Consider the following 11,084-nt stretch of genomic DNA (forward strand, 5'->3'; position numbering starts at 1 on the left):
ACTTTTTCAAATGGAAGTATAGATGGCTCCTCGCACATTAGACCTACTAATTATACTCTATATATTATGTATTAATTCAATATTACTGATTTTTTGTTCATGCTTTGCAGAGGTTCAAGAACCCCTTTTTCATCCCCTTGACAATCTTCTGTTTTCCGAGGTAACCCGACTCCTAGGAAACGAGCGCTCGTTGGGTAATTCGTCTTCGGATAGGGTATCATTCGCGTATCAATCGCGGAGGCAAATCTCGTATATCTTTCCGCGTGCGATTCCGTCACGCACGCACAAGAGAACACGGCTGGATGTCAAGGTCAACTAGCATTAAACGAACAAAAGTCGTCACGCCATCGGCCGGGGAGGTAGCTGTTACCATCGACGGTCACAGTCAGGTACATCATAAAATTTGTTTTGTGCCTGTCATTTTGTACCCCATTTCGGGATCGAATTCTTTAAGGGTGTGCTTCAGGTGGAGGGGATGTTCGGGGTTGACCAACATACGTGCATCTTCGCCAGCTTGACCAAGCGATGCCACCCCCAGTCGGTAAAAGATACTCCTATCTGCAACTTTGGCGAGAATTCGCAGCCATCGCCTCCAGAGCGAACACGGCAAAAAAGTTACATCGAGAGGACCCTGTAAGTCATTTTTCTCTTTCAATCTGCTTAGCTTCTTAAATCAGTGAACATAAAAAATTCATTGGGTCTGATAATGAACGTACAAAATAATTAAAACCAGGAGTGATAAGATATATGTATAATAAATCTTTTTAAATCTCAAGGTATAAACGTCTTCTACGGATTTTATTTGAAATAAACTGACATTGTTTTTATTTTCAAAAGGGCCCAATCTTGTAATAGTAGATTATATGGGATAGATTACTTGGAAGACCAACTATTTAGATATGAAATGATCCACGTGCGTCCCTCGGGATAGATTAACCTTGCCGTAGAATGGAATTGCCACTGGGGTGAAATGACTACCTTGGGAGCGGCTGTTTTCGAATTAACCGTGAAATAGACACGACGTCATAAAACTCTACACCTCGTACTTGAAGATGTTATTATTCTGCACGGACCCTGTGTAGAAATTTACCATCGGCGAAATATTGGCCCTCGAGTCGGTAAACTCACGCATTTATTTATTACGTGACGTTGGAGTGCCAGTAGGTAATTGGACTCTGCAAGTTTCAGTAAATCATTTCCATTATCTTCCATTCTGTGAAGGGTTGCTTCATCGAAGGAATCGCGTTCTCATGAGTGCTTAGGAAAATGCCTGAATGTGAATTAAATCTTGTTCGTCGAAGGTCTTCGGCTAATGCTAGCTCCCTGGATTCTAGTGAACTTAAATTGCATATGCGTAATAGGACTTCCCAGTGACTAATGCGTAAGTCCTGCATTAAGACATAAGAAAAGTGGAAAAACAAAGTGCTAATTGGGTGGATGGTGTAAATGAAAATTAGGACAATTCCAAATATCTCGAATATATGTGGGCAACCTCCAAGGAGGAAATCAGACCTAAATGAAGAGATAAGGTAGGATGTTCGGAGTTGGAGTCAAGGCGGGACAAAGTTGTACGCTCGATTCATAATGTAACTCGCAATAAATTACCAGCACTGCCTGTTTTATCGCATCGCGAGGGCAGGTTATGCCAGTTGGACTAGTACGTTATACGTGACTCAGAAACAATTACCCGAGTAAAGAACTCGCCTCGCCGGGTTGGATTTTTCAATCCAAAGACTACGAGGTCTTTGCCCTTCGTCCTGCTTCTCGTCCGCCTTTCTATTCATTTCATTTTATATAAAAGTAAACGGCACTAAAAGCTGAACTGCTCCCAAGTTTAAAAAGATTACGGTTGGGGGCTACACAAGCAAAAAGAAAGCAACATGCGTTACGACGGTAAAACTTAACGCGATACTTTATCATCGTAACGTTCCCTTGTAATCAAGGAATTGGTTGACAAATTGTACACTTATGAACTCTTTAATTTATAAAAATAGTAAATTAATATCAGAGTTAATATGTGCAAATTTTACATTACATAGATTTCTTCTTGGGTTGAAAGAAAGATTGGGTTACAGAGGGTCGAAAGAGTAAAGTCGGGTCAATGAGAAAGGGGTTAAATCCGTTTTCTTTTGTTTTCCAGCAAATCGGTGCAAGGAACGGCGCTATGAACGTCGCCACGGTGTTCCCGGAGGATCGTGTCATCGAAACCCGCGGCGAACGCGTCCCCTGCGCCAGCGCCAGCCATCTCAGCGTTGTAAGTGGTGCAAGCGATGTCCGTCGTGTCGACAGTGCAGATGCATACAACCGTATCTACAGTAAGTACTCCAAACTCCACCGGCAAAACCTGAAAAATGACATTTCGTAAAGATTTCCGGAAAGCGCCGCCATCTTGAAAGCCGCGCATCGCAGTACCGATATTTCTGCAACGGTCTGCAACTTTCCGGGGGAAGTCGGGAAGGACGTGACTCGCGAATCTCCTGCGATCTGGAATCTGAATAACCGGATTCTTTTCCTCCCTCTAATTATGTGCTCGGCAGAACTTGCGATCGCCGCGGCCGACAAGGATGTTGAAAAAGCGAAGGGAGACAATTGCCGTGAAATTGACTTGCGTAACGGCCGACGCGAGCGGCGCGCTTCAGCCCCGCTGATCGGGATTTCCCTTGAAGGCTTTTTATCTTCCTTCTCGGTTTTTACGGAATTAAGATTACCTACTAGCTCTTCCTTCAACCATTGAGTCGACTCGATCTTCAATTTTCGGAGGAGGAAAGTAAAATCTGTATTATCTGTGAGCGATCTAGTTCAGGGAGTGTAAAATTGGCACAGGGTTCGCCGTGGTACCGACAGGTGGCGCCACAAACCCCCGCGCAAGTTCGGAGTTTCGAGATGTACTTTTCATCTTAATGATTTAAATTTAATGAAGCACTGATAAAATGGAAGGATTGTAGTTTGGCTTGAAAACATTTCAGTTTGGGCTTTTATAATAATCGGCCTTTTTTATATAAATTTGTCTAACGTTTTTAACTATTACAGATTGTTCGTTATGGGTTGTTTAGAAAGTATGTTAGAATTTTCGAGATTCACCTTGACTTTGATTACTTGCCGGCGTAATTACGATCGAAGAAACTCGTAAATCCAGTTCACATACAACAGTGGTAAATTCTTTTGCATTTCAAATGCTTGTCGATCGTCGGTAATTTACCGGGCTACCATCGAGGAAAATGTAATAATTTTATTCCATGATGAAATATATTACCTTAAATATTGAGACGCAATTAAAGGGGAGATAGCTTTTCTATAAAAGATCCTCTTGATCCTCCTCAGGATTGTTTGTCCCAATTTGCATACTCATTCTGAAATAAAGTTTATAAATTATTAGATAATAACCAGTGAAGGTCTTTTCACCTTTCGGATTCAACAAAAAGGTTGGTCCTAATTTTTCAAGGTTTAGCAAACATGTGTAAAGTTTACTGGAATGTCTGAGTCCTTGGAAAAAACGATCACAGGTCTTTTCTAATTCCTAACGTTTGTTCGAAACTCCCATCTAATATTCAGTCGACTGTAAAGTGAGCTCAGAAGCTTTGAACATAACCGCTGACATTACCACTTAATACCTAAGAAAGCATGGATTTACAAATCTAGTTTGCCCGATCCATTGACACGGACCTGCTAACGATAATACATTCAGTTTTCCGTTCATTATCGTTGCTCTGGAATAGTCACACCACCTAACTTCGAATAATTAATTCTTTTCTGGAAACTGAAATGACCGTTTTTCCCCTGAGAACCTCACATTAAAGGTCGTTTTATTCCTAAACGACGACAAATGTACCTTTAAGACCGATATTGATAATTGCGATGATAAACGAACGAGTATCGAGATATTAGAAATTACCCAATTTTTATTTCTGAAAACAGCAAAGTGGCTCCGAAATAGCTTCTCTCACCACTTCGTTACCCTCACCACGCCTACTCACTTTCCCCAGCTCGCCCGCTGATTGGTGGAAAGGAGTGAAGGAGTGGGGGAAACTATTTCGCTCCGCGGAGCCACTTCGCCGAAACATAGGCCCAGAATCACAGCAACCCGCTTTTCTGGAAAGAAAAGATTTAAACTTTGGACCACATTAGGTCTTCAAGACTTCTCTGTCCCGGCAAAATCGTAATATCCCGCGGACGAAAGTTTCAAACTATTTGGTAAATATAAACCGCTCTAGAGTTCGCCCGTGCAAAACGTGCAGCGGACCGCGCAAAGCCACTGTTTGTATACATTCCGTGTGTATGCTCTCGAAAATTATGAGAAAAGCGATAAAGAATAAGGAGACCTCCGGATATACATGTTTACAATGCAGGTAACGATCAAGATACCCGTGTCAGGGTATTTACGTGCGTTCCTTGAGTTATTTGCTTAATGCGTTCGCATTACGTGATTCGGTCTCGTTACGTTTTACCATGACGCGACCCCCAGATCTCTCTGACTCTTTTGCCTCCGCAATTTGTTCCGCCTCCTATCCACTCCCGGGGATTTATTAATTAATCAATGTGTCAGTCCCTTGAGACAAGATCTTTGGACACGCTCTCGCCTTTTTTTCTTCTGCCGCGTTATTCTAGAATAGCGACCTATCGATTCCCCCGCGTGGCCGTGCAAATTGTTAATACGCCTAAAAATCCTTGTCCCCCATTCATGCGCGCCCACAATGTAAATATAATTCGCGATAAATACGAATTTCTATTCCGAGTGACAGTAACACCATGTAAGACAAGAATACGCCTCTGAGAAATGATTTCACCATGAGCCTATGATTTGGCAGAACGTTCCTTTTCTTTTTCCTTCCAGTGTCGGACGAGGTTTTGGCAAGAGTCATATTTGCTCACCCGCTCATGGGAATTTGACTCTTATCGTTAGAACCGGGTAGACGATTTTGGAAACTCGACTCTCCTTTGAGCAACTTTTCTTCTCATTATACGCTATCACCGTGAGATATCGGCCGTGTAATTAGATCAGACAGTAACTAAGAAACTAATGAAATTACGATCCCCCGTTCTGCTGCAACAGTTCTCAACCTAATTATCCCGTTTTCTAACATGAAAATCGCTCGTTAGAGCAACGAAACGTCCGTTCGTGAGTATTAAAATCACTGAAAAAAATTGACCCATGATTCCAGATCCACATAATCCAGCTAAATATCTAAAGTATCAATGTCCAGCATTTACAGTAAAGAATTTCCCAATAAATCGTTTGATTTTTAACAAGAAGTACAGCGCTTAATAAATGACATTCTGAACGGATTCGGAAACATCGGGAAGAGAAAACAAGTAGGTCGCAAACTATCGAAAAATGGAAATATCAAAAGAAATAGAGACATGGTGGAATTTCGAAATGGGCTCTTAGCATAAGTGGCTCTTTTTAGTCGGCGATCGGATCGAGGCATTCGCGAAATATCGGTCGTCGTTTCGGAGCGAAAAGTAGTCCAGTTAATAATTGAATTAGAGTTTGCTTGTCGGCGGTCATGCCGGGCGAATTCGACAATATGAATATGTCGCAATGACGATTCGTGTGTCGAGGGCCCTCGTTAAAGTCGCCTCGGGGGGACCTGCCGGGCAATATGCCGGTCTTTTTTAACGTAGACGGTTTCACGGTGCCCGAGTCCAGCACTTTCCGTCCATATAACCCGGTATTCCGAGCCCGGGCACCACAATTACTCTCCGTACACGAGTAACCCGCCGAGGGTTGGGCCGCGCTCTAATTGAATCGTTTCATTTAGCAATGGGCGCTCCCAAGAGCTAAGCCCGCCTTTTAACGGAGAGACGCGTCCGCGTTTAATTCGGCGATTCCCTTGCGTGCGCAAAATTACGAGGTGCTCCTTGCAGGCCCGTAAAAGCCGAACCGTACTTACCCTCGTGTTTCGATTAATTACGGAAGGGTCGTACGCGCGGAATTGGGGAATGTCGCCTACGTCTGCTCAAGGAAATATTCTCAGATGCTGATATTAAGAAACTCGGTATAGTCTCGAGCCAAATACATTTTTCAGCGAGAAACTCGTCCAATTTAAATGTGATTTTGGAGATTTCATTAGAACTCTTGTCTGTGTTTTTCAAACCGAACTTTTTATGCGAACGTAACAATGATTATGATTTAGAGATTTGCTGAAGCAAGAAAAATTTGTTATCACGACTATGAACTATTTCTTTACGTGTACTGAGATAATTTCCAATTAGCATTTTCGTTGCTGTTAGTGCGTTACTCTCTTAGTTAATTTTCTAGTTAATTATTACTTGTATTCATCTTAATGTACTGATATTGTTATGCCCAAAATAATCAGAATTCAACATGAAGGGACATATCATGAAAGCATAATTAAGAAAAATGACTAATAATCGATTGCTTGGAATGCGCTTCCCTTTCTTTATGAGTTAAAATTAGCGTGACCTGTGCTCTGTAATTATTTTCTGTCAATGCTTCGTGATAGTAAGCGTGGCCACGTATCGAGGAATAATACGTTATCAATGGTGCGCTCTAATTGTAAGTTCGTTTTTTACGGCAGTCTCGATAACTGGGAATATCAATTTTCCCTCGCGAGCTAAAATTACCCTGACCCGAATGCGCGAATTATTTCGTTAATCAATGGCTCATTTGATGAAAAGGCGGTCCCATAAACCACTTTTAAGGGGCGAATGAACACGTTTAACCCACTCATTCGTTGCGTGTCCGAAATTATTGGGTGCATGACCTGCGATTTGGAAGCTCGGAGCTAAAACCGTCTGCCTTGCGTGAATTTTCCTCGTGGGATACATTCGCGACATCGAGGCGATATATGAAAGATAAGACTAATTCACCAGTCCGGCTTTTACGAAATTTAAGGAGTGAAAGCTTTTTTTATTTAATCTCCATTTGCCATCGGTACGTTTCTGCGAATGACGCACTTTTAAAGGAATAATTTACTGTGTATACACAGATAACATAAAAACAGATGTATTTTTATAAATGTGTTTCTTTTAAGTAAAACTCTGCTTTACTTATTCTGGACATGCTTAATTTAGGATTTAAATTATCATTCTCTATAATATCCAATTAAATCACGTGAATATTTGTTGTTTAACGGATAAGGCTCTGCTGAGTTTTGTATCTTATTTCCATTTTAATTCTTTTTCTCTATTTACGGATAAGTTTTTATTTACGTTTTTTGCCTATTGAGTAACTCTTCGCGTTACTCCCGGCATATTGTTGATTTCTGAAAAAACAGGTAACGGGTGAGTAAACCACTGATGATACGCAGAAAACGATTATTGCTCGCGTTGTCATTAAACGATGACAATGAAATCGTCTGGATCTGAAGAAATCCGTGAAATCCATTATGGGTGTATGCATGAGCAAAGTAGATGAGTTTGTAGTCATTATTGAAAGAATGTTTAAGAAATGTGGTTTCGTAGTAATTATCAACTAGAATTTTTCCGTATAAAACATTAATGTTGGGGTAAAAAGGAATTCAAATGACATGGATAAATTCTTTTCTCGGGATGGAATGATTGGCATCTAATTTTCCGTTGTTAATTCTAGAGTAGTAACGTGATAATATTAGGTAATCATCTTTACGGCAGAGTACGAATTACCTGTTGCAAATAAATGGCAAATTACTTGGGTACATGGAAACTGTTGACGCCATTCTTGCGTTTTCTCTTCTGCGAGGAACACTGTTCCTCTCTGTTGTTTAGGTGCGGTTTTTTACATTTTCCACCTTGTTGTTTTCTGAGAAGTGGAAAAATTCCGGTAGCGTGAGTAATGTTAATGTGAGATCCAGGAGTATTAATCACCGAAGCGAAGTCTGCGAATAGCAGTAGATCGAAACCTTGTGGTTGCGAGAACGTTAACTGCATGTTTAATTAATAATTATTGAAATAGCACGAGATAATGGTAAAATCTGTTTATTGACCCCTTTTATCAAGACCCAACACTCGTTTCTCCGTTATATTAATCCTTTCTAAAAATCGCGTTAATCTTTCCATGTTGTTACCGTTTAATTCGGGCATTAGCATTGATAACACGTTTCTTTTTATTCCCAAAGGATTCAGCCGGCTTGCCGATTACTATTCCATTGTCGCAGATTTTAATGACTCGCGACCATTTTCTAATGAAAATAAGGCGAGACAATGCCTAACAGACGAGCTGAATTAAAGTGCTCACACAATGGTTGACAATAAAGAATCACTAACAATGACGGTCGTTTTTTTGTCACACAGCTCCGATATGACGTGCGTGAATTTAACAGTTAAAATTCGAGGACGGTTCACACGTCTATTAAAAATATATTGATACTTAAACTAGATCGTCTAATCAAAATCTCACGACGCAATCGTCGATTTTTCAATTTTCTTTAATTTACACGTTTGAGTGCAATTATTGAGTTCGTAATCGTAATTTTTAGTAAACATCAACATTAACAATTAAGACGAAATATATTTGTGAAAATTATTTATGGAATTTAAGGATTGCTTATATTACCCTGCAAGCGAGAGGCCAGCAATTGCATCTTTCAATTAATGTAATATGACGAAAGGAACATTTTAGATGAAGCTTACATTATACATTATCTCTATGTGCGAATAGTATTCGCTGAAAATTGCGCCATAAAAGTGACATACTTCTCTATTCAAGAGCTTGACGATTCTAAACGCCATTCCTGACTTGATTCATCAAAGGAAAAATTCCTACGAGACGTTGAAGCAATAAATATAAATGAAATAAAATTGTGGTACGGTAGCCACGCACTAAAATGCAGGTACATGCGGAATTGTTGCAGCACGTACAAAAACGATTACGAGTACGTGCACGTGCATCGTAGATACGTCGATGCTCGCTTATATAATAACATAACCCCGTTACACTTGTGTCGTGATAACCTTAACCCTATATCTGCATTAAGATTAGTTAGCAGCAAAGGGTGCGTCGCTGAAACAATAAACGGCTTTTAAAGAGTCCTCTCTAATTACAATTTCATACTGACGTTCTTTGAAATTAATTGAAAAATATTTAGAAGTTAATGGTAGTAACGTTTCTATTTTAATGGAAGTCTTTAAAACCTTTTCAACGGGTCTGTCGGTCGAGTGATTTTCAAGATCAGAAATGCCGCGATCGCTGGATAGACGTTACATAAGAGCGCATTACTCGTTACACCTGCGCCTTGATAACCATGACCTTACGTCTACATCGAGATCGGTAAGCAGCAGGAGGTGCACCGTTAATGCGGTAAACGGCTTGTAAATGGTCTTCTGTAATTTTTCATCCTCGCACAACCGGTCCTCCGGAATGTTCCCTTCCTAGTCCTCTTCTTGCTCAAGGCTCCACGAGGCGAGTCTTTTTCAATTCCAAGATCCGAAGTTCCACGATAACCGGGTTGGCATTGTGGGTCACTGTGATATCGGCTTAGCCGTACACTTCGATTTGCATATTCGAAAAAAGTATCCCCCGACTGATCCTGAATCACCCAATCGTATAATTAAAGGCGGTTCGAAGGTGATTACTATTATCTCTGTCATTCTATTTATGACATCACTTTAACTATAACTGGAAATATTTAGTTAGATTGTCTCTACCCTGTTAAAAAAAAAATATTGTAATTTTATAACATTTCATTTATGTATTTTATAAACGTACGTCATAAATCTAATACATATGTGTATTAATTCTCTTATACAATTTCTCAAAGTCGTGACGTTATGTTGTGAAATTACAAATTTATTTAGAAATCTGTATTGAATTCTAAATAATTTTGGTTTGAAGCCGTGAAATTTGTGGTTTTACTGCAACCTTATATTACCAAAAGTGCATGAATTTTATGAATATTTTTAACAGTGTATTAAACCCGTCTAGAGTCTTTAGACATTTTTCGACCAACGAAGGTGAACATACTCGTGTGACTGGTAATATACACTTTACAAACACGGATATGCATAAAGTGTAAACCATGTCTGCAGGCAACTGTCCAATAAAGTCGTCCATTTCTGACTCGGAGCAATAAGTCAATACTTCGATCCAAGAATGGGCAAACGGCAAACGCTGCATGGTGCGACGATATAAGGAGCATTGTACCATTCCGTGCCATTATTCACATTTATGATCGTTAAGTGCCGGATCAGAATTTATGACTAGTAAATTTCGTTGCACGTCGCTCATTAAAAAAGTACCAGGACGTTTTACTTCACCCTTGCCTGTTTAATTTATATAAGTAAACGCTCTCGGTGTACATAACATTCAAACCTCATAACGCGCGTGCGCCATCTCCGACTAATGAGGGGATTTGCATATGGAAAGCACGAATCCCCATAAGATAGCTGGGAATTAATTATAATCTCATAAAATCATCGTTTTACGACGTGGTGTATCAAGGAAATAAGACAGTTTATTAATCGGGATGAAATTGTAAAATAAAATGAAGATGAGAGAGCAAGAGACCGCGACGCGGTTAAAATTCAATTTCAGCGCATAAATGACAAAAGTAATTGTATTCCAGGACGATTAATTGAAAGTATTAATATAAAGCAGCTGTAAAATAATTCTTTTATTTTACTAGAAATAGCTCGGTAAAATGGACGAAAATGTTCTCTAAGGTGACCTTGCTTGCGCGGGTATCGATGCTTATGTGTTTTATAAAATATTGACAAAATGTTAGAATCTCGGGAAAATACGGATATCGAGGGAAGTGAGGAAGAAAAGTTTATGTCAATTTTTAGAACCGACTATTAATACGTCACGAGAGAGTACGGCATCAAGGTCACCGTTTACCTTGTTTGTAAGCACGTTTGTATCTACGCGTACGCTTTCATTAGAGGCTTCGCCAGTACAGCTGCAGGTGCATCGTAGGTGCTATTTGCAGAGTTGTCTCAAGATAGTGTTCCAATTAAGATGAATTATTCGGTGCCGGGATACCATCTACGCGCGATATTTCTTTAATATTCCCTATCGAGTCTTCAAGAATAATGTATGACTTTGATGAGGAATATTCAATTTCAAAACGAAAAAGTTTATTAATGTCATTCAATAAGTGTTCTTTTACACACCGCACAGCAGCTCATTTAAATATAGGTAATTATTG

At 39.9% G+C, this 11,084-nt stretch overlaps 1 long non-coding RNA gene across 1 annotated transcript; it reads right to left on the reverse strand.

The window, feature by feature from the left end:
• Positions 1–1,967: 1,967 nt before the first annotated feature.
• On the reverse strand, positions 1,968–7,690 carry LOC105699566. The gene is made up of 3 exons (XR_001104041.2): positions 7,606–7,690; positions 3,254–3,350; positions 1,968–2,344 (listed from the first exon to the last, which is right to left on the reverse strand). It is a non-coding gene; the product is annotated as an uncharacterized LOC105699566 (long non-coding RNA).
• Positions 7,691–11,084: the final 3,394 nt, after the last annotated feature.

Source organism: Orussus abietinus, unplaced genomic scaffold (assembly GCF_000612105.2).
Source record: "Orussus abietinus isolate OABI.00-Male unplaced genomic scaffold, Oabi_2.0 scaffold44, whole genome shotgun sequence".
In the NCBI taxonomy this organism is placed as follows: domain Eukaryota; kingdom Metazoa; phylum Arthropoda; class Insecta; order Hymenoptera; family Orussidae; genus Orussus; species Orussus abietinus.